Source organism: Ailuropoda melanoleuca, chromosome 4 (genome assembly GCF_002007445.2).
Source record: "Ailuropoda melanoleuca isolate Jingjing chromosome 4, ASM200744v2, whole genome shotgun sequence".
Taxonomy (NCBI): Eukaryota; Metazoa; Chordata; class Mammalia; order Carnivora; family Ursidae; genus Ailuropoda; species Ailuropoda melanoleuca.
Window position 1 is genome coordinate 135,675,062 of NC_048221.1, and position 24,288 is coordinate 135,699,349.

At 45.3% G+C, this 24,288-nt stretch overlaps 1 long non-coding RNA gene across 1 annotated transcript; it reads right to left on the reverse strand.

The window, feature by feature from the left end:
* Window positions 1-853: 853 nt before the first annotated feature.
* On the reverse strand, window positions 854-11,286 carry LOC117801806. Its single transcript, XR_004624520.1, has 3 exons — window positions 10,958-11,286; window positions 7,909-8,010; window positions 854-1,540 (listed from the first exon to the last, which is right to left on the reverse strand). It is a non-coding gene; the product is annotated as an uncharacterized LOC117801806 (long non-coding RNA).
* Between the last annotated feature and the right edge of the window lie 13,002 nt (window positions 11,287-24,288).

The following is a 24,288-nucleotide window of genomic DNA, read 5'->3' on the forward strand; positions in this document are numbered from 1 at the left end:
ATCCAAAATACTTAGGGCCAAATGTATTATGAAATCCAGAATATTTTTAGATTTGTAAAAAGAAATATGGTGCATATGAATATATTATGTGAATGGATTATGCTGCCCCTCTGAGGCAGTGACCCGTAACCAAATATGTTAATATTTAACGCAACCAAATATACAAATACTATACCAAACAGCAGGACTTAGGAGTATAAATAGCTAATGTTCACATCAGGTGTTGTTGCCAAAGATGCTTGGGTCAGATATGAGTTACAAAAAAATCTTTCAGTTTTCAGACTATGTTGGATCTTGAAACGATACATAAAGAGACTATGGACCCATGCCTAGCTTGTGAGCGCATTCCTCTTTCTGTTGAAAGAGCGTGACGCACTTCTTCCCTATGCATTGTAGGCTGTGAAGGCAAAGCCTCTGAGACTAGGACTAGACACGAGTGGTGCCAGACCGAGGGTCTGAGAGAACCGAGTCAAGGGAAAAGCCCATTAACTAGGGCCAGACAGGATTCAAGGTCAAAGTCGACCCAGAACCTGGAGTATCTCCCTACTGAATCCTGACAGCATTCTTTAAACCATGCCCACATCCCCACAGCCACCCCTTCACACTCATACTCTCACACACATACACTCACACACACACACACACATGCACGCACGCACACACTCTCACACATACATATACGCGAAGGTTTCCATTCACACATGCTCCTAAAACCATCAGGACCTGGGGCTAAATCCAGAACTTGGGGTCTGGGGGAGGTGGGAGCAAGAAACCAGGTAAGTTTTGAGGAAAACACACCCCAATTTCCCCTTCAGCTCATAATACTGGATGACAATCTCTCTTTGGAGGGCTCTTGACTACATTTATTGAAAATATACTTGGGACACAGGCACCACTCAGAAGGATAAGTCATTTCCTGCCTCTTAATTTAGACAGATGTTTGCAGGTGCAGAATGTCTCTTTCCTCTTTCTTTCTTTCTTTCTTTCTTTCTTTCTTTCTTTCTTTCTTTCTTTCTTTCTCTTTTTTTCATGATCTTATAATCTGAGCTTTTTGTGCAAGATTTGGAGATGACAACTTTGCATAGCACTGAAAACAAAAAACATAGACTTATAGCCCAGACTATGCCATTTCTCTCATTTTTTAAGACCCAGGCTTCATAACCATATTCAAAGCAAAGTGTAAGCAAGATGTGGGAACATCCTGTGACTTCAGCAACGTGAAGCACACGTGGCCGGGGGACACCCTGCAAGAGACCATAGGAGGGGAAGGCCTTTGACACATCCTGAAGAGCTGGCTGAGGCGTCACGATCTGATATGACAGCCGGTTCTCACCCTGGAGTGCAGCACATTCTGCAGTGAGAACAGGGCTCTGTGATTATTGTCGAGATGCCTGGAAGACTGTATTTGCAGAGGCAGCTTGAGTGCCGTGGTTGCGAGCTTGGTCTCTGTAGCCAGCCTGCCTGCCTTCCGTGCTTGCCTCCACTGCTTGCTGGTTATGTGACCTTCATGGAACTCCTCCAGCAATCTGAGGTCGCATCTCTTCACATGTGAAAGAAGGACAATAGGGCTTACTTCATAAAATTGCTGTGAACATTGCACGAATTAATAGACATAAGGTCTGAGAAGAGCACATAGCGGGTACCTCTGTGTGCATTGCTACGATTTTATTAATCTAGCTTCTGTTTCTAGACTGAGTTGACCTGCAAGTCGGTCCTGCTGACTGAGGTCCCCGCAGGACAGCAGCTATTCCAGGCATGGAGGGACCTCTGTCAGGGGGGCGGGCCCATCCTTCCCTTCTGCTCCAGAGCTCTGAGAAAGTCCTCAGAGGACGGAATTATCTACTGAGCTTCACACACTCTGTGAGGCTCTTGACATATTTTATCTCACAAGGTAGACATCAGTTATCCCCATTTCACAGATGAGAAAACATACTCAGTGGATCCAAGAGACTTGCAATCCACACAACGGTTGAGTGGTAAAGCCACACTTGGAAACCGTATCTACAGAGTTTCAAATTCCAGATTCTTTCCACCAAGTTCAGTCTCCAGTTTCACACAACCTGTGAAATCCATGCCTGGAAAGTTTGCACACACACATAGGACCATTATCTCTCATTTCAGGAGAAGGGACACAGGGCAAGAGAGGAGCCTGACCAAAAATCAACCAACCAATCATAACATACAAATAATGACCAAGAAACCCACGGTCTGTTATTCCCATCATGTCCTGAGATCTATGGCATGTCAATGGCAGAATTGTGAATGGGGCAGAATAGCAAACTACCAGACGGACGTTAAAACCAGATCTGTCCAGCTCTCTGGACCAGTCCTGACTCATTCCCCGCTCAGTCCGCAGACGCCAGCTGAGCTGACTGCACAGAGGAAGCCGGTAAGCAGCGGGCTGCAGACCACTTAGACAACTGCTCGGACTCCCACACGGCCTCTGGACCCCCCCGAGCCAAGGAAGGAAAACGCTCTTCCTTTCCACAGCTAAAAAATTCTGCTTGGGGCCCCAGGGAGGGACAACAGAGGCTTGTGCAGTCCAGCAGGTTTCCCTGGCTGTCTGAGGACGGAGAGATGCTAGCCCACCGCTCATCTAAGTGATGGGGAGAGCGTGCACTTCCCCCCCTGTGTCCACAGCCACGTCTCCTGCCAGCTGGGCCACAAAGCAGAAGCAGCTCAACTCGGGAAAACGCTTCCAAACAAGGAACCTGTATCCTGCATCGGGGCCGCAGCCCAGGGACCAGAACTCTGGCTGACGGTGAATGGGATACCTCGCAGTCGAGTTCCAAGTTGGAAAGACTTATTACAAATGTGGCTATAATTTCTCGGCAGAAAAAAAAAAAAGACACATTCAGGGTCATTCTAAAAGAGTCTTTGCAAAGACATCTGTTCCAGTTACAGCGTCGCTAAACCAAATATGTACGTGGCGCTTCTGGTTTCCTGTCAAGCTGATCAAAGGGTGTTTGCGTGTAGAATAATATATTTTAGTAACGAATGCCCAGCATGTCTGCAAATATTAAATTAGAGGCGGAACAGGTGGGGGTGGGGTGACGAGGGAGGGCACGTGGCCGAGCTAATGGCCTTTCTGTGGCTGCTGCAGGCGCTGGAGGCGGCTGCGGGGACCTAATGAATCTGATAGCATCTCTCAGTCCAGGCTGGGGGATGACTCACCAGCCCGAGACTCATTAGCTCAGGGTCACCCAGGGACTAGGCGCTTCCTCTCAGAAAAGAGAGGCACAGACGTCTAACACCCTTCTTGCATTTCAATTACTCTCTTTAAACAAGTAGAAACCGGTTCTACAAGACCAGGAATTTATATTCTCAGAAGAAAAGCTTGATTGCAGGGAATTAGGAACAGTTTTATTGATTTTGGGTGAGATTTGGGGAACTTAAAAATTCTGGGTGTTCAATGGACGATTGGAGCTCATTCATTTCATTCATTGTTTTGCTCTGAGATCCTGGCTGCTGCGTCCCCCACATTTCCAGCTCTGTGCACATGTACTCACAGGAGATGCAAGTGTCAGCATGCAAGCCTGTGCGCCCTGGCCTCCCCTGTCACTGTCCACCATGGTGACATCAATACCCAATTTGCATGTGTAAAGAGAAATGTCATATTTGGACAGAGAATCATGTTAATAATAAAAGACAAAACTCTGCTTCTGAAGATGAAAATGGCACGAGCAGCTCCTCTTGGACAGAAACACCCTCACCCCCTTGCCATAAGTATCTATTTATGGCAGCTGACATTTGAGTCCTCCTTCCTTCAAACCCCTTGTCTTTTGGCTTTGATGACACCATTCATGTCTTGTTTCCCCCCTGCTTCTCTGACCTCTTCCCTCCTGCTTCTCTGACCTCTTCCCTCCTCTTTCTCTGCATCCCTGATAAGCTGATGATTGCCTGGATTTCTGCCCCAACTCTCTGCTGTATTTCCTCTGTGGCTTTGGGATCTCATTCACTCTAGAGACTATGGTCTGCATCTGTGAACTGGTGATGCTACTGTTTGCACTCCAGACCCATCCCTCTCCCCAGCTCCAGCCCCACGGAGCCGGCAGCCTATGCTCAGCTCTATGGGGTACCCCACCGTACGTCCATCCCTTCGCCTCTACTCCTGCTGCCATCTTGCCTTCCCATCATCTCTCAAGTCAAGTAGTGCACAAAATCAGGAATGATTCTAGACCATGCTGTCTCCTTCATCTGCCTCAAATACTGGGACCCTAAGCATTGGTCCCCCGGCCCCTAACCTCACTCCCTTTCATACTTCCCTTTATACTTTTATAAAGTGCAAATCTGATTGCGTTCGGTCACACTTAACACTCTTCAGGGTCTACCAGGCACCTGGGAAATCATTTCCAAAACTTTATGTCCGCCATACAAGGCGCTAGGAATCTGGTCCCTGAATTAGTTCTCAGGGCACCTTCAATTTTGTGTCAACATTGAGCTCCCACCAAGCCCAACCTCATGATCGCTTCAGGCTGCCCTGCTGTTTCACTGCCCTCTGCTTTTCTTCAAGTTGAAATCCCATCACCCTTCCACCTCGAATCCCCACTCTCTCTCATGTCCCTAAGGCCTTCTGTCTCCTGTCACAGGTCCTACCAAACTACATTGCATGTTTACATTTCTGTGGCTGTACTGTCCTCTGCTGCATGATTTTGGCAATTTCACTTCTCTTTGCCTCACTTTCCTTATCTGTAAAATGGGTATAGAAATACCTACCTCCCAGGACTGTGCTCGGGATTCAATGAGTTGCTATGCTTAAAGGACTTAAAACAGCATCTGCCAGTGCAACCGGCACATAGCAGGTTCTCAATATACGTGAGATTAAAGAGATGGAACAAAGGGGGTCATGGCGTGACTCATGAGTTCCTAGCAGGCATGGCTCGTCTGTCTGGAGATACTTTCTTTTTTCACTTCACCAAACACTACATCTAGATATCTTTACATTTTAAAAAGAGTTCCTTCTTTTTTTATTGGCTACTGTACATTCTTTTGCTGTAAAGTTTTGCCTTTCGTTGAACCCTCCAGGATGATGGGAATGCTCCTCCCCTTTTTGACTGGGTGGTGGTGTCACAGGTACAGCATGTGTAAAAGCCCCCCCAGCTGTGTACCTGAGATCCCTGGGCACTTAGCGATGCAAGCTGTCCCCCAAATGACAAGAGAAGAATAAATACCATGGGAATATATTGCATTTGGCGACAGTCACTCTGTGAAAATGCTGACCTATTAGTTTTTCTCCGAGACGCTGATCCCGTATCATTTTGAAATGTGAGTTTCGCACTACCTGAAATCCAGGAACGGAGGAGAAGAGAGAGGAGAGAAAAAGGGAGAGAGAAAGAGGAGAGAGAGAGAAAAGGAGAGAGAAAAAGAAACCAGAGCACTCCATCTTTTCCAGTACTCTTTCTACACACATCATCACTACAACGCGGGAGGAAAGAAGAAAATTTAAATGAGCCAAGAAAAGGCTAGTTCTGTTGTGTCTGACACACCCCAAGATCTAGAATGCTGGAGCGATTAGGTCTCCAGGAAAAGAAGGGGAATAGAGGTCATGAAAGAAGCTTAGTAGGAACATGCAAAGAAAGCCAGTTCCTCTAGTGAAGGAATTTCCATGGCAATGAAATTCGACTTATGTTTGGGTCAGTCTTCTTCTTGTTCCGAGCATTCATTACCCCAGCAAATGCGAGGCCCTCAGTGGCGGGCACAACCTCCCTGTCCTCCCTCAGTCCCTTGAACTGGAGACCAAGGATGGAAACACTAGTGATCTGAGATCTGAAAGGATGAAAACCCCAAAACCTTCTTTGGCTCCCCTTCTCTCCCTGAGAACCTGGGTTTGATGGTGCCAGTCTGAACGCAGCGGTGAGTACCTCCCACATCGTGTGAAGAAGAAACCAGTCTTGCTCTCTCCAGGGACCTTGGACCCATTCCTGCCTACATGCATTTGGAAAGTAGCCTTAATGCAAAATGATGACAAAGTTATGCATACAACTTATTTCTTATTTTATCAGGGCCCACCCCTCAGGGTTTGCTGTAGAGTGAAGGAGATAGCATTCTACCTAAAATAGCAAAGATATTAGGCATAGTTTCTTCCATGGGCAAATAAAAGTTTGCAAATTTGCCATCATCTATGTCTGACAACACTATTCTGAATTATTACTCATATGTTATCTATTGTTCTTCCGAGTCCTTAGCCTGCTCCATGGCTGTTCAAGATGACCGTCTTCCAGAGGGGGGATTCCAACTTCTCACAAAGGGGTGTCTGAGTTTGTATCACAGTAGTGAAGACTTAGCTCTACGCCAAAACCTGTACACATGTTTACAGCAGCTTTCTAAATAGAAAGGGACAACAGAGTACTGGTTTCCAGAAGGTAGGGAGGAAACAGGAGTGGAGGGGAGTTGGGTGTGGCTATATAAGGGATCCTTATAAAAGGATCCTAATGGGACAGAAGTCCCCTTTTGTGGAGCGTTTCTGTGTCAATGTCAAGATCCTGGTTGTAATATGGGACTACAGTCCTCCAAGATGGTACCACTGTCAGAGGGGAAGGGACGGGGACAGAATAAACCGCAGGATCTCTCTGTATTAGTTCTTACAATTGTGTGTGAATCTACAGTTATCACAAAATTGTTTTAATTAATTAAAAAATAAAAAAAAAAGAAGAGATACTTCTGATTTGCAAGGGAGGCTCATGGGGTCCCTGGAAGGGAGGATGCGTGGTGAGTCAGAAAAGGCCCACGCATCAAGCACCAGCTCTTAGGGTTTACTGCAGAGTGAAGGAACCACCATGCTGCCTCTCGAGAGAGGAGGATCTGGCAGCAGATGGCAGGAAGGAGACAGAGAGAAGGAAGAGATTGATCACATCAGGTTGAAATGGTCTACGCTCTCTCTTCTTATTAGGGAGGGACAATGAATATGTTGGCACAAGAGGTCCCTTGCCCCCTGTCTCCTTTTAGAGTTCTGGGAGGTTTCAGCCACTAAGCAGAGCCGCACCAGCTTTGAAGCTGGCTGTAGCCAGAGAATGGGGAATGCCGAGTTGGTTCTCCCCGAACCTGATTGGGTTACGTCAGTGCAGATTGGGGCCGAGAACACCAGCATGAAAAGTAGCTACCAGGAGCAGAGAGGTGACACCTAGGGACCAAAATCCCAACTCAAGAAGCCCAGAACTCCCCTCTGCCAAACCACAGACACTCCTCGGTAAGGGGTAAGGAAGAACTGGGAAGGGGAAGGGGAGCTTCCTGGGTGGTGAATGACTGATATGCCCTGATTCCAGAAGGCACAGAGCCTCTGCACTCCCTCCTGGACTGCATCCTAATGTATTCTTTACAATAAAACTGTCATCATAAGTTTAGTGCTTTCCTGGGGTCTGTGAGTTATTCTATAGAATTATCGAACGTGAGAGGTTCATGGGAACTCCCAAATTTATAGCCAGTTGGTCAGAAATGCCGGTGGCAGGGCGGGGTGGGGGGTGGACCCAAAGCACAGATGACTTTTGGAATAAGGGCCAACCTGTGGAGCTCTGAGGCTTTAACTCATGGAGTCTGATGCTAACTCCAGGGTTGGCATCAAAACTGAATTGCTACATATGGAATAGACCCCCCACCTAAGTTCTAAATCGCTATATACCCAGTTGGCCAAACAGAAGAGACCCGCCCCCCCCAAAGTTCTAGCTCTATCCAAAGTCTTCGCAGCAGGTCGGGGTTCCCTCCTCTGTCCTACTGTACCCTGACTTCTAATATAGTTGGCAATTCATTTGTTTACATGAACGTCCCTCTCACGAGACCGAGACTGCTCTTGGGGCAGAGTCACGTTTCCTATAACCTGAAGCCTTTTCAATGTAAAGAGGGACCCTCTTTACATATGTGTATTTTACAAAACCACATGAACACGTAACATGAACACATTGCTAGGGCCCCTACCTGGGCCTTGGAAGACGTCAGCCTGGCCTCATTAGCCTCACGGCAAATCCGCTCTGGCATCGAATTCCTCCCTGGTATCTGGCTCCCCCCAGACATTCAGACCTGCTAGTGAGGGAGAGAGAGCTTAAGTGGTACAGCACAAACGCAGATAGGAGCAAGAGAAAGGCATTTTTTAAATTCTTTTTTATTATATTATGTTAATCACCATACAGTACATCCCTGGTTTCCGATGCAAAGCTCAATGATTCATTAGTTGTGTATAACACCCAGTGCACCATGCAGTACGTGCCCTCCTTACTACCCATCACCTTAACCTTGCATTTAAAAGATGGTTTGATTCCTCTTATTTAGATGACAAGGGCCCTCTTCTCCCCTTTGGGGCTGACCTCACTTGCTATTTTCGCCTGTGTCCCTGCAGTGGGATTTGGAGGGATTTGGAGGCTGTGATTACCAGGTCTAGTGAATTACAGAAGCTGGTGAATTTGGTCATCTGCTATTTGCAACCAGATTAGAAAAATCCCCCAGAGGAACTCGTGTTTTCATTTCAATGTTAAATCACAAAAGAACCAAAGAAACAGAGCTCAGATGCAAATTTAGGGCACATTTTAAGGATGAGGGATTTAAAGCCTTTGTCTCAGAGCCAAAAGCTTTCTCTCCGTGGAGAATCCAAGTCATTAGGTTGCCCTGGCATTTTCTAGGGTTTATAACATGGTATTTGTCAGCCTGTTCACAGCCAAGCAGCATCAAGGAGCCTGTTAGATAGCACTTCATACTTGTCACGCCACAGTGAATTCTAGAACGTTGAGCACCTCTTAAATTGACGTCCCCTTTCCTACACTGCTGTCCCTGCCTGCGAAGGCCCTCTAAGCAGATGAGAAGTGGGTAAAGGAGCACTGGATGAGGGGTCCCAGAGACCTGACCCTGTTTGTCCCACAGCCCCTTTCTTGTCCGTGTGCATCTGCGATCATGTGATCAGTCGTGTCACGCCCACTTCTCCAGGCCTCAGTTTATCCTTTAGATCCTGGGTCTCACTGGTGTCCACCGTCTTGGCATCCCCCCACACTCGTGGCACCATTTCAAGCTTGTTTTGTAGAAAACAGGAATCCCAGATTTTCATCTCAGGTAGGTGAAGAGTGACACCTGCAAAGTTATTTAGAATCCCTGGCCTGGCTTTTATCTCTGGCTCTGGGCTAAGACCCTACACCAAGGAGATAAAGACTATAGGGTGTGTCTCAGACCCAGGAAACTGATGTCACTCACAGGCACCTGAGAACTGGAATGTTCCTTGGCATGCTGTTTCAATGCAATTAGCAGTTGGAAACCATGCAAAGATAAACTCAAGAAGGCCAGACAATAAAATAGAGATCATCTGTAAGACCGAGGGATATCTTGTGGGGAAGCATAAGGCCCATTTTTGCCTCCGGGGTTCTAGGAACTCATTGTTGAATAACTAAAATATTCTTGACTAAATTGCCAAACCCAGAAGGAAACAAGCTCCTTGCACGTCCTTGCCCATCTCCACCTTGCGTGCCCCTGAATCTGCTCCCCACGCAGAGTTGGTGAAACGGTCATCTGTGCCAAGGTCACGGAGAGTTCAGATCAGCCTGCAGTCCTCCAGTTCACAGCAAGAAGGGCTGGATGGCTTTCAGTTAGGTTCACGGGACTGAAGTCAGCTGGGATCCCTATCATCTGATTAAAAATAATCACATTCCACTTTAAGGGAGCTTGAGTGGGTGGGGGTAGGGAAAATTCTCATTATTTTTTTAAATGATGGCCTCATTCTGACTATTCAGGAGGCAGCAAAAGAAACGAACGCCTTCCCAGGCACGACCACTGACTAGGCGCCGGGCTGGCTGCTTGGCGGTCTTACTTTCGATGATCCTGACATCAAGTCTGGAAGGCAGAACCGTTCCCTTCATTTTAGAAAGGAGACTGTAGTTCCAAGAGCTTAGACTTAACCAAGCCTACACAAGGGATGAGCCACAGTCTAGTTCTAATCTTGGGTCTGTTCAACTCCAAATCCCACCCCCTGTCCCTTGTCCCGGGCGCCAGCTGGCCAGGAGACGGAAGCTGAGGAAAACCCACTTCCTTCCCTCTGGGCCTCCTGTGGTCTTCATCCCTTTGGACTTGACTCATTTTCTCTGCACTCTTATTTTTCTTGGGGGTGGATATGCCGCTACTAATGTGTTAATATGCTGCTGGCTGTGTTTTCCCACCCACCTTGCATTTTTAGGATATGCTCCTCAACGGAGAGGGATAACAGTTTTCATATCTTCTGCATATAATCTCTCCTCGGGGTCAGGTTTCGCACTGCCGTGCTTCTGTTCACACAGTTCCTTCTGTCTGCCTCCCTGGCTCTTCTCCTCCTTCAGGTAGGCTCATCCTTCGGGGCTCAGGTTAATAATACTCCTTCCTCCAGGAAGTCTGACTGGCATGCTCAGCAGGTGGCCCTTCTGCTCCTCTGACCTCTGACCTTTAATACCTTCTCCTTGCACAGCGCTTACCACACTCTCTGTGTCCTGGTGGGTCCCTGGAAGCTGGTAACCCCTTCCAGTCTCGTGCCCTCTCCTGTACCTCTCACGGCTCCTAGACGATCCCACTTGCAATAACATAAAAAGCAAAGGCTGTGCATCCAGAAAGGCCCATCTTACCTCAGTTGCCCCACTTTGTACAAGTCACTTAGCCTTCCTGGGTCTCTCCCTCAGCATTCCCAAGCGCCTGCCCTTAGAGCCACTTTGCCATTCGTATGTACAAACGTGCACAATGACCACTTGCTCCTCGTGGCCCTAGAGGCTGGAATGCAGTAGGCCACTGAATTCTAATCCTCCGAGACACACAATGAGGCCTTGTCTCTGCAAACAAGGACCCTGTTTGCACCTTGCCAGTGGGTCTCTGCTGCCCCCTGGGCCACTGGCTGAGGCAGTGAGAGGTGGCGTCCAGCGGGCGGGTGCAGGCAGGACCCGCAGCTGGCACTGGCCCTCAGAGTTGAGTATTCAAGAAAGTGACTTTCTCCTGAACAGGACATGCTCGAGGACTGGGGCACACTCACCAAACTCGCGGGCAATGGAGACAAAACACAACCAAACACGTGCCTGGTACAAACTGCTCACTCCGCGTTGAGGAACGGGACTGCCAGCCTGGGGTTCTTTGTGCGGACTCTGCCTGGTCTTCTCCTGGTAGGGGCATCGCAGTGGGGAACACACTGAGCATCAGGGGCATTTTGGGGGAGCCCTCATTTGCAGTAAAGGGCTCTGGGGGATCCCATGGGTCAGCATCAAATGGAGATAACGCACTATCCGAAAGAGAGACGACTTCTGTCAATTCCACAAGCACCCTGTCCTGGTGACATCCAGAGTCTGCGGCCCGTCTGGCCACTTGTCTAACAGGCCCTATCACTTGGCCACACTGCCGTCCTCTCAGTATTGCTGCCTTCAGATATAGTTTACTTCCCCAGACAAGAGATATCTCTGTTTCCTTTTAAGGAACTAATAACTAACAAATGACTAATATTCTCATGACGTTTTCCTATTCACAAAGCACCTCGTAGACATTATTACATTGAACCGTGGTAGGAGAACCCTCCGTGAGCAGGGGAATGTTGTTTCTGCTTAACAGATGATGAGATTAAAGCGCGGGGCTCATGTGGTCCCTGGGAGTCACTCCGTGCAAAGCCACCTGCTCAGGAAGACAGAATCGGAATCTGAACTTCGTTCCTCCGACTGCAAATCCCGTGTTCTTTCCATCAGTGACATCTGTAAGACCTGCTCTACTCTCAAAGCTCTCTTTGGAGAGCTCTCCCCAGCTCTCCAAAACCCCCTGCGAAGCAGCTTCCCTCCTGTTTCCCCGTGGAGGCTCCAGGAGGCAGGGGACTCTGTCCATCAGCCGCTCTCTGTCCAGACCCCAGACACTTCCCCCAAAACAGGAGTCGGTCAATAAATATTTCATGAATGCAAGAGTGAAAGGTACACACAGATTAGGTGATCTGTCCCAAATTACACCGCTAATGGGTGCAAAAGCTAAGAATTGAGCCCTGGTTTCTTGACGGAAGCCTAATTATGTTCCTGGTCCACATTTTGTTTTATAAACTGTTTTATAAACTGCAAGGCCCTTTATCCTCATTATTACCAGCAGTGTATTCTTACAAACTGCCTCAAGCAAAAGAAGTCAAAACACTTAACACAAAGTGGTTTCTTTATTATTATTATTATCGTTTGAATTTCAGTACAGCTAACATACAGCGTTATATTAGTTTCAGGTGTACAAGACAGTGATTCACTATTTCTGTACACGACGCAGTGCTCATTAAGGTAAGTGCACTCTTACCCCCAGCGCCTATTTCCCCCAGTCACCACCAGTTTGTGCCCTAAGTTAAGAGTCTGGTTTTTTTTGTTTGTTTGTCTCCTTTTTTTCATTGTTTGTTTTGTTGCTTAAATTCCACATATGAGTGAAATCATACGGTATTCATCTTTCCCTAACTAACTTATCTCACTTAACACTATACTCCCTAGATCCATCCATGTTTTTACAAATGGCAAGATCGCATTCTTTTCTATGGCTGAGTAATATTCCACTGTGTATCTACACCACATCTTCTTTATCCATTCATCTGTCAGTGGACACTCGGGCTGCTTCATACTTTGGCTCTTGTAGAAAATGCTGCAAAAAACACCGGGGTGCATGTATCTTTTCGAATTAGTGTTTTCATATTCTCTGGGCAAATATCCAGTAGTGAAATTACTGGGTCATCTAATAATTCTATTTTTAATGTTTTGAGGAAGCGTCATACTGTTTTCCACAGCGGCTGCCCCAGTGTGCATTCCCACCAACAGACCACAAGGGTTCCTTTGTCTCCATATCCTCGCCAACACTTACTGTTTCTTGTGTTTTTGATGTCAGCCATTCTGACAGGTGTGAAGTGATATCTCATTGTAGTTGTGATCTGAATTTTCCTGATGATGAGCGATGTTGAACATCTTTTCATGTCTGTTGGCCATCTGGATGCCTTCTTTGGAGAAATGCCTGCTCATAAAACAAAATGTTTTCTCATGCACCATGTCTACTCAATCCAAAATCATTCCAAAGGGACATAGCGTCGTCTTTGTACAAACAAGTAAATCAAGTCTTAAAGAAATAGTACAACTCGTCCAGGACCACAGTAGGCAAACACACATCCATCCATCAGGATGCCTGATGACCATAACATTTATCACAGCTGCTCTGCTGGATGCGGAGAGATGAACAGTGACAAGGGTCCTGGGATAGTCTTCATCTGGGGGTGGTTTAGTTTCTTTCATATCAAGACTAAATGTTAAGAGATTGAGTAGCAGGACTAGCCACTATTAAACCATTAGGGAGGTCTGACTAGTGGGCAGTTACTGAAGGGCTGACGTGCAGTCAAGTTTAGGGGTGCTGTGATAACTCAAGAGAATGGGAAATCCCAAAGACATGCAATCGTTACAGAAGGCTTGAGACCATGGGATTCGAGGTCATTTTATGGGAATAACAAATGTCTCTAGCTTCTACCACTCACTGCCTGTGCCGTGAACAGATAACCTAACCTCCCTATTCCCCAGCAAAATGGGAATAAGAGTCTGCCTTACGGGGCAGCGTGAGGAGGAAATGAGATATTCCTAGAGCGTGCTTAGCTTAGCTGCCACTCCATCCACACTCAGTAAATGCTATCTCTAAGAATGACAACGGCACCATGTAAACAGCGTGCAGGGCAAGGAGCCAAGCTCCTTTCTCTCGCCTCTATTTCAAAACAAAGACGAAGGGTCTTCCCTTGCATGAATCCTTTCCTGACCACCCCACAAAGGAAGAGCCCCCTTCTCCAGGCACACAAACCTCTATTAGTACCAGGTTCTCCTCCCACACCTGCCTGCTGGCCTTCCTGCCCCATCTGAGGCCCTCCTTCCTGGCAGACGGCGTTTTCATGGATCTCTCTGGTGTCTGTGCCAGCACAGGGTTCGGTGCATTTTAGGCCCTTGGCGAACGATAAACAAATATACTAGGGATTTGGAGGTGAGGAAGAAAGTGGACCCTGGTTTTGTGGCACTAACAATGTAAATTTTAGATTATCTACATGGTGATTTATTCCGTAAATATTCACTGAACACCTATCAACCTGCTATTCTGGGTGCTCAAATTTTGGAGCTAAAACTTTGTTTGCTTCCTTGAAAAAGATTCCTGGTCTAGTGGAAAGTCCAAGATCTTGTTCTTGCATCTCTGAGATCCCTTCAAGCACACAGTTCACCGATGGTACCAGGCTGACAGCAGAACAAAACACGACACTTGTCATTAGAGAGCGGAGCACAGCATGCCATGCAGGCAGTGAGAGGGACCAGTGACTCTGTGGCAAGGCCCGGCCAAGGACAGAGCCACAGACTCAACGGAGAACACACTGGAACTGAGAGGGAGGAATGAAGGTAGGCTTGCTACCAAAGGAAGGGAAAGAACCTGAAATAGAAAACTAGACAGAGCCTGGGTGTGGTGGCTCCCGCGCACTCTGCCAAGTTTGGACTTTGTTCCCATGATCATCTGGTGCTTCTCCCAACATGGCGCCCAGCTTAGCTTTCCATCATGTCTAGTGTTGCTTTCTTCCCTTCCCTCAAGAATGAAGTTCCATGAGAATTTTATTTACTAATAAATTCCAAGTTCTTGTGACCAAATCTAGCATATAGGACAAGTTTAATAAAATTTGCTGAACGAAGGCATGCTAACTGCTGTAACACACCGTAGTGTGTCCAGTGTTTAAATGTCAGCTAATACTGACTATTCTTTCAACTATAATCTATATGATTTATGCTCTTAAAATGCATGCTGGGCCTGTTTTTGGAAAAGAAGTAAACCTTCAGACATGACTACAGTGGTCCCCCCTCTGCATTTTTGATTTGCATGGTTTCAGGAGAGGTCTAAAAATATTAAAGGGAAAATTCTGGAAATAAACAATTCATAGGTTAAGTGCGCGCACCGTTCTGAGTAGCATGATGAAATCTCACACTGTCCAATGTTGTCCCGCATGGACATGAATCTTCCTGTGTCCAGCGCACCCACACTGCCTATGTCACCCACGGTGAGTCACTTAGACTCTCAGTTGTCAGATCGCCTGTCCCACTATCGCAGTGCTCATGTGTAAAAACTTTATTTTACTTAATAAGAGCCCCAAAACACAAGAGTAGCAATGCTGGCAATGCAGAGATGACAAAAAGAAGCCATGAAGAAGTGCTTCCTTGAAGTGAAAAAGTGAAAGTTTTTGACTTAATAAGTAAAGAAAANTGCTTCCTTGAAGTGAAAAAGTAAAAGTTTTTGACTTAATAAGTAAAGAAAAACTATTGTATGCTGGGTTTGCTAAGATCTACAGTGACTTTTATTATAGTACATCGTTATAATTATTCTAGTTTATTATCGAGTCATTGTTGTTAATCTCTCACTGTGCCTATTTTACAAATTAAACTTATCATAGGTATGTATGTGTAGGGAAAACACAGTACGCATAAATCGTATACAGTATTATCTGTGATTTTAGGCGCCCAAGTAGGGTCTTGGAACATATCCCCTGTCGATAAGAAGGGACTTCTATCTTATGATTTTATCCACCTCTGATTTCCCTTTCAGTGATTTTCATGAACTCCCTCCCCTCTTCCCTGCCCCCACCACCCCCACTCACCTCTTTTAGGGCAAGAACAAACCCTTTTACAAGTTCATTCCGACATGAGAGCCCAGCACAAGGGCATGTGGGGATAAGGAATGCATGGGGCGTCAACAGAAATATTTATCCCGAGTTTCCTGCATGTCAGGCTATGACAGCTTGCCTTCTGTCTCAAAACTATGTTCATGTCAATAAATCTGCTACAGTCCTCCGCCAACCTGCTCGCTCTTCCCACGGCGGAGAAGCTGTGAAGAATGGTTGTTCGGTCTTAAAAAAAAAAAAAAAAAGAAGTACTCCCCAGGGCATTTTCGAAATGCACCTTGGTAGAAAACTAGGTCTTTGAGAACTTTGTACAATTCTACCCGAGCTCAAAAAGTTAGATGCTGACCCCAAGTTCTGTAATAGCTAAGTTGTATGGGAGGTGTGTGTGTGTGTGTGTGTGTGTGTGTGTGTGTGAGAGAGAGATATGTGGGGGGTGTGTGTGCAACATGGGCGTTGTGCGGTACCTTCCCTTTGCATTAGTCACAGCATAGTGGTGGACCCAGTCATGTTCCTAAATTTTGGCTCAGGTTGGAGGTCCCGCCATCCTGATGGGGCTTTCACAGTTGTGAAGATATACGTGGTCCGATGCAATAAACCACAGCCTTTGGCAACACATAGACTTGAAGTCGGATTCCAACTGCATCCATACCTGTGTGAGATCAGACATGTTATTCAACCTTTGTGAGCCTCGAGTGTCACATCCACAGACTGGAGGGAATAAGCCTTAGATGATTGTTAGGAGGGTAAAATGAAAAAATGTATATAAAAAACTAAGCTCGGTATCTGACACCCAGTAGGTACTCACAGAATAGGCTGAGGACCCTCGTCTGCTCCTCATATCGCCATGGGCTGAGGCAACAGTTACCCTCATCCGTGGGGATGATGGCGGGGAGGGGAGGGCAGCAGCGCTGTGAGGAGAGGGACGGAAGAAAGCTAGGTGTGCTCACGTTCCATTCACCACAGTCTCCCAGAGTTCGGGGTCTGAGGGCTCCCACCTGAACAGGACAAGATGTGAGGCTAGAAGAAGCCCCCCTCGCCTAACAACAGCTGAAGGGGCAGCCCCTTCATGGCAGGAGGAGGCCTCACTCCAACTGCAGCTGCCGGGAGTCCACGTCCTGACGCCCTCCTCTCAGCCACCCTGAAACTGAACTTGAAGCAGTCCCTTCCCTTTCTGGGCCTCAGTTTCCCAAATTATAGGAAATGTCTGAATTAAAGTGAGTGGTTTTCAAACCATGGGCAGGGAGGCAGGTGTGCNGCAGGATCTCCATGGGGGAGGCAGGTGTGCAGCTGGAAGGGAGGTTGCAAAGGAGGGCAGCTCTGGACGGCGCCATCTTCAAAATAAGCAACACTGTGCTCATCGGTTTGGGGTGCTGGGCTCCTGTCTGCCAGAGGAGATTGAAAGGTAACCAAGGATGCCATCTAAAGCTAAAATGGAAGCAAAACAAAAACAAACAAACTGGAGTCTGGCTTCCATCACGACACCATCGCTTTTCCAAAAAGCATCAATGAGGTTGGACAAACCTGCCCCAAACAACATCTCAGTCCTCTGGAAATCAACCAAAGTCAGACAACAGACTGAGAAGCATGTCTTCAGAAAAAGGACTATAATTCTTGTAAGAGCAGCAGGAATCTACTGTGCCCCTGTCCGGAGCTTCTGCCATCTTCACCCTCCACTCCGCCAAGAGTTCAACCAGGTCAGCTCAGGCTGGGATGATAAGGAGCTCCACTACCATTCCCAGAAGGCCTCACTGGATTTGGGACTGTGTCAGTTCAGGAGGCGAGGAAACAGGAAGAGCAGGTGCCTGAGGGCATCTTGGAGCAAGCAATGGCCCATCACCTAGTCCAGCAATAAACTGGCAAGATAGCTGCGGCTTTCACAGAGAATTGTAGGAGGAGGGGTAGCTGTGAGGGGCCTTGACAAGTTCCCACATATCCTGGGTTGCCCGCATGTCTGGCACGTGTGCAGCAGAGACAGGAGCAGGCCCAAGGCACCCATACATTTCCCACCTTCAGAGACTGTGTGCTTGCTTGTGCGGAGGAGACATGAGAGGTGAGGAAGCCCCACCAAAAGAAAAGCCAGAGTGGACTTGAAAATGCACTTTCCAGCCCAGACACAGCACACACATAAATACCCATAGGATCAACCTGTTGGAACACAAAACAGGTCTCAATTAACTTACAATGATGAAAACCATACAAAGTCCATCCTCTGACAACAATGAAATTAAATTAGAGATTGACAAAAGAAAGATATCTAGAAAAATCNATTGTCAGTTCAGGAGGCGAGGAAACAGGAAGAGCAGGTGCCTGAGGGCATCTTGGAGCAAGCAATGGCCCATCACCTAGTCCAGCAATAAACTGGCAAGATAGCTGCGGCTTTCACAGAGAATTGTAGGAGGAGGGGTAGCTGTGAGGGGCCTTGACAAGTTCCCACATATCCTGGGTTGCCCGCATGTCTGGCACGTGTGCAGCAGAGACAGGAGCAGACCCAAGGCACCCATACATTTCCAACCTTCAGAGACTGTGTGCTTGCTTGTGCGGAGGAGACATGAGAGGTGAGGAAGCCCCACCAAAAGAAAAGCCAGAGTGGACTTGAAAATGTACTTTCCAGCCCAGACACAGCACACACATAAATACCCATAGGATCAACCTGTTGGAACACAAAACAGGTCTCAATTAACTTACAATGATGAAAACCATACAAAGTCCATCCTCTGACAACAATGAAATTAAATTAGAGATTGACAAAAGAAAGATATCTAGAAAAATCTCCAATATTTAAAAACAAATGCAATACTATAAAACCCATGGGTCAAAAAGAAATTCGAAAGGTTATTGCAATATAGGTTCAAAGGAATAAAAAGTTTAAAACAACATATAATGCAAGGAATTCAGGTAAAACATTCCAAAGAGATAAAATACAGCATTTTAACACTTGTATCAGAAAAACACCTATAGCAATAAACTAAGCCTCCATTTTAAGAAAGACAAAGACAAGGAAAGTAAACACAAAGCAAAGAGAAGGAAGATTAGAGTGGAAATCAATGAAATAAAAACAGAAATCTATTGAAAAGAACACTTAACCAGATTTCGGCCAGATAAATAAGGTTGACAAGCTCTTAGCTAGACAGACATACAAAATAAAAGAGGAAAATGAAGGAAGAAAGGGAGGAAGAGAAGAACCAAGGCACTCAGAAAGATAAACCAGAAAGGAAGAAGTAAAACCATCTTTGTTCATGTTTGACACAATNCGGCCAGATAAATAAGGTTGACAAGCTCTTAGCTAGACGGACATACAAAATAAAAGAGGAAAATGAAGGAAGAAAGGGAGGAAGGGAAGGAGAACCAAGGCACTCAGAAAGATAAACCAGAAAGGAAGAAGTAAAACCATCTTTGTTCATGTTTGACACAATCCCATATGTAAAAAGTTTTAAGGAATCCACAACAAAACGTCTAGAGCTAATAAATGAGTTTAGTATGATTGCAGTATCTACTAGCAATGAACAGCTGGACGTGAGATTAAGAAAATAATATAATTCACAATGACATCAAGAAGAATAAGATATTAGGAACAATTGTAACAAAGTCAGTGCGTGATTTGTACTCTGAAAACTACAAAATATTGCTAAGAGAAAGTAAAGACGAATTGAATAAGTACAAAGACATTCCACGTCCATTGATTTGAAAAGTAAATATTGGAGAAAGGGCACTTCTCTCTAAATTGATCTACAGATGCAACATAATCTCTGTCAAGATTTATCAGTAGATACTGACACAGAACTGGCCTGTATTTCTATGGACATGCTAAGAAGAGCCAGANTATTCTAGCAGATTTATCAGTAGATACTGACACAGAACTGGCCTGTATTTCTATGGAAATGCTAAGAAGAGCCAGAACATTTTTGAAAATAAAAAAGTTGGAGATTACCATCAAATTTCAAAAACTTATTATACTACTACAGTCATTAAGATAGTGAGTGTTGAAGAAAGGATAGGTGTATTGATCCGTGAAATGAAATTGAATGTCTAGAAATGAACACTTGCATTGATGATCAATTGATTTTCCACAAAGCAAAGGATGATTTTTTTTTTCAACAAATAGTGCCAGGAAGATTGGAGTAACATATGCAAAAAACAAAAACAAACAAAAGCCTAAGACCATTATTTCACACCACATACAAATTTAACTTCAAACGGGTCATGTGCTAAACATACCAGCTAAAGTGACAAAACTTCTAGAAGAACACGTGGGAAAAAATCTTTGTGACACTGGGTTAGGCAAAGAGGTCTTAGATATGATACCAAATGAGTNCCAAGTGCTCAAAGGATGATTTTTTTTTTCAACAAATAGTGCCAGGAAGATTGGAGTAACATATGCAAAAAACAAAAACAAACAAAAGCCTAAGACCATTATTTCACACCACATACAAATTTAACTTCAAACGGGTCATGTGCTAAACATACCAGCTAAAGTGACAAAACTTCTAGAAGAACACGTGGGAAAAAATCTTTGTGACACTGGGTTAGGCAAAGAGGTCTTAGATATGATACCAAATGAGTAAGCTGTAACAGAAGAAAAATTATAAATTAGACTCCATTAAAAGGAGAATTGTCTGCACTTCAAACAACATCATTAAGAAAATGAAAAAAAAAGCCACAAATTGAGGAAAAAATATTTGTGAATCATGTATCTGATGAAGGACTTGTAACCAGAATACATAAAAAATTTTTAACAATAATAAGATACTAAACAGCCCACATAAAAACTGGGCACAAGACTGAGCACTTGGACATTTCAACAAAGAAAACATACAAATGACTAATAAGCCCACAGAAAGATATCTATCATTAGGAATTGGGAGAGCTCCACAACCACGAGAAGGGCTATTAAAAAAAAAGGGCAGACAGTATCAAGTGATGACAGGGACACGGAATAAATGGAACCCCCCCTCCACATTGTCAGTGGGAATATAAAATGGCAAAGCCACTTCGGAAAACAGTTTGGAAGTTTCTTAAAATGTTAAACAGACCCAGCAACTCAATCATGAGGCCGAGCAACTCTACACCTAGGAATCTACCGAAGAGAAATGAAAACATACATCCACACAAAGACTTGGGTCTGAATGTCTATGGTATCATTAGTCATCAGAGGCAAACCTGGACACAACCCAGCTGTCCATCACCCAGCAAATGGGCGAAGAGACGTAGCGCAGGCTTGGAACAGCATACGTCTCAGCCATATAAAGCAACCAAACACTGGCCCGTGCCGCCACACGAAAAAACCTCAAGATTATTGTGCAAAGTGTAAAGAAGCCAGAACAAAAGACTACTTAGTATTCATTCACATCAAATATCCAGAGAAGACTAACTTCTAATCACCAAAAGCAAATTAGTTTTTGCCTCGAGCTGGGAGTGAGTATTTACTGCAAGCAGGCTTGAGGGAATGTTAGCAGGTGATGGAAATGTTCCGAAACTGGATTTTGGTCATGGTTGTGCCACCCTATAAATTTTCCAAAACACTGCATTGTACACTTACAGTAGGTGAATTTTACGGAATGCTAATTTCAATAAAGCTTTTAAAAAGCACATTCGATGCTTTAGAAATACAAAAAAAAACAAAACCAAAAAGCCCTCCAATTCCACGTTGCTGAACATACATCTGAGTCTTTAATGCTGTGTGCGGCTGAGACTCTGAGTTCCAGTTCTATCCAGTCACTTTCCTGAGATCTGAGACTTCCCAGTTCTGGGGGGATCCTGTGCTAAGTGTTCCCTGAATGTTTTGGTTGCATTTGCTAGGCAACACTCACCTCCTTTTTGCAGCCCGTAATTTACACATGTCACACACTGTCTCCTGCGTGTGCTTCTTTCCCGCTGCCAGGTACAAGCTGAGCCCATCCTCAGACTGACCTACACAATAACTCTTTTATAGTCTAATAATGCTTTCAGCTGCATTTTTAAGCAGGAAGCCCTGCTTGTAGGGGAGTTATCTATTTTCTGTTATAAAAATTTACCAATTACATTGAGTGCATTTGACCCAATTTAAAAGAGAAGAAAATGCTCTGGTATTTTCAGATAAGGCTTTTTCTTTTTTTTTTTTTTTCCTTGGCAATAGCAGGGCCATGTTCTCCATTTCCCAAATCCCTCCAGGCAAGGAAACACGTTAGCCAAATAGCTAATTTAGAACCGAGTTTGAATTTGGGCTGACAACGGCTCCTTGGACGTGGATTCTGTAAGAATCTGGAGCTTTGTGGAGGAGAAGGACCCTGTGTCCACTTGCCACTCTGATTTGCTGGGCGGTTCTCCGTTCTGGAGCGTGATATCCTCTGGGTACGGATTTGTCCTTAAAGCACGTGGGGACTGTAACCGTGGAGCCTAAATCTGTCACATATGCTGAGATTTCTGATATATAGTGCCCGTAGCAAAAAGCTTCAAGAACTGCCCCTCCGCAGGTTTGGTGGAGATCCTCATGCTAATTTGAAAGCCTTTTTAAGCATGAAAAGGACATTGTTTTCTTTTCAAGTGCGTGTCCTTGCACAGCAGCCAAGAACAGATAACTGCTCCAGTTCAAGTCAAAGAAAATAGAGTCCAAAATTTAAAAAATGACTCCATTTAAATCATAATCAGCATGTTACATCTGCCCTCATCCTCCTTATTTCATCAGAGATGTAAGTCTTCACGAGAACCCACCTGACCTCAGCACACTTTCCATAATTCCTCAAATTCTCCAGCTTGTCTCGCTCATCCAGTCTGTTCTCCTCACGGCTGCCAGAATAATCTTTCAAAAATTTAACCTCTTCCCTGCTCATAATTCATTGTGAGGTCTCTCTGCCTCTGGGGTAAGTCTCCAAGCCTGGCACCCACCTCATCACCCACATTTTGATGGAAGCCTCAGTACTAAGCTCAGGGCTCCTGGTGCAAGTGACAGTCTGGGGTCAAATGGCTCGTCCGTTCTTGAAGAAATCACTCGTGTCCGCCGGACAGTGCTCAGCGCTCGGCGGTATCTTACGCCTGCTGCTTCTTCTAAAAATGTTTATGTTTTCTTTAAGCCTCAGCAGCAATGGCATCTCTCTGAAAATTTTGCAAACTGCTCTCCAGCCAGAAATCCATCACTTCCTTCTCTCTGTCCTCTGGAACGTCACGGATCCATCACTCAAAACATTTCTGTTCCGATGCAATATAGTTGTTCACATGTCAGCGCCCCAGAAAGACCACACACTCCTCCAGATCTGACTCTCCCTTATGTTTATGCAGAGCCACTCATTTACTAGAACACCAAGAATGGGAAGAAATTAAGAGCAACTCTTGAAGAATGAGGAATAAGAAAGACTTAGGCTCACTCTCAGCCTTTATCGTGGAGGAAATGATAGGAGGTGAGACAGGAAACGGAGGGGAACTATGCAGATATATAGACGGTTTTGGGGAAGGGAGGAGGAGAAGTTGATCTGCGACATGGCCTGGGGAGCAGCCAGCATGGACAGTGGCGGACTAGAGTCTGAAGTGCCAGAAGGAGGAAAGAGGCCAGGATTGGATGTGAGAGCTCTTAAACGTCATCAGCTTTTGGTGGGACCCGAAGCCATGGCTGTCGACAAGATCATTATTTGAAAGTCTATGGGGAGCAGGTAGAGTGAATTACAAAACTCCGAACAATCAAAGACATAAAGAGTAGGCGGAAGAGTCTAAAGAGCCGAAGAGTGCAGTGAAGACCCAAAATGGGAAGTTCCAAGCGATACTTCTGAAAGTAGTAAAGGAGGAAGTTGTCCTCTGATTCACCCTTTCCAGAAAATGATCCTGCAGTGTTCCACCACGTGTGGCAGAGGCAGTCACCTGTCTGTGTTTGGGCTTCTGGGAGTCTAACTTCTTTTTATACTTCCTTTCCACCTGTCTGCCGTTTATCAGTTCCATTTTCCCCCACACCTTCAGAAATACCTGATATCCCCGATTCATGAGCCTTCCTGAGGCTGTGAAATACAGACTCTTTTTCCTTTTTCCACTTCTTCCATGGGATGAAGCTTTTTTCAAGTCTGTTAAATTCAGTTATCACTTGTCTGTCATCTTCCAGTTTCCAAGAGTCTTTGCTCTCTGCTCCTTCCCCATTGTGTTGTTTCTCGTGGCTATGCCAGTTTCACAAGTCTACAGGAAAAAGCCAAGGTAAATGTTTATATTCAAAGTATCATCTGTAAGAGAAAGCCAGTTTTTTCCTTCTGCTTTAAAAGGCCAGTGGTCCATCTCAAATGCTGAGTTTTTTTCCTAGAGTCATAGAAAGCATAATTCTGGGATGACTATAGAAACTCCTGAGGGCAGGGTTAGTCAACACTGTCTCAACTAGTTATTTCAGACAAGCACCTTCCTAATGTTGCAGATTCTCAAGAAACACTTAGTGATCGATATTGACCGATTCCCGCCACTACACCAAGATGGTCTTACCAAATCTCCAGCAGACAAATTCATATTTGGATTTCAAGAAAACACTATTCCAACTGCTAGTCACACTAGTGATGGCTTTGGGACAATTGCTGCTTTCCAGGCTCTGATGTAGATGATTTCCATGTATCATTTCGTTTAATACTTTGAACAATGCTATTAGATCTCTATTGACCCCACTTAGCAGATGAGAAAATAAGGGATAAATAATTGTTCTAAGATCACACCACTAATCAATGTCCAAAAAGATACCTAGAACCCATTTGTTC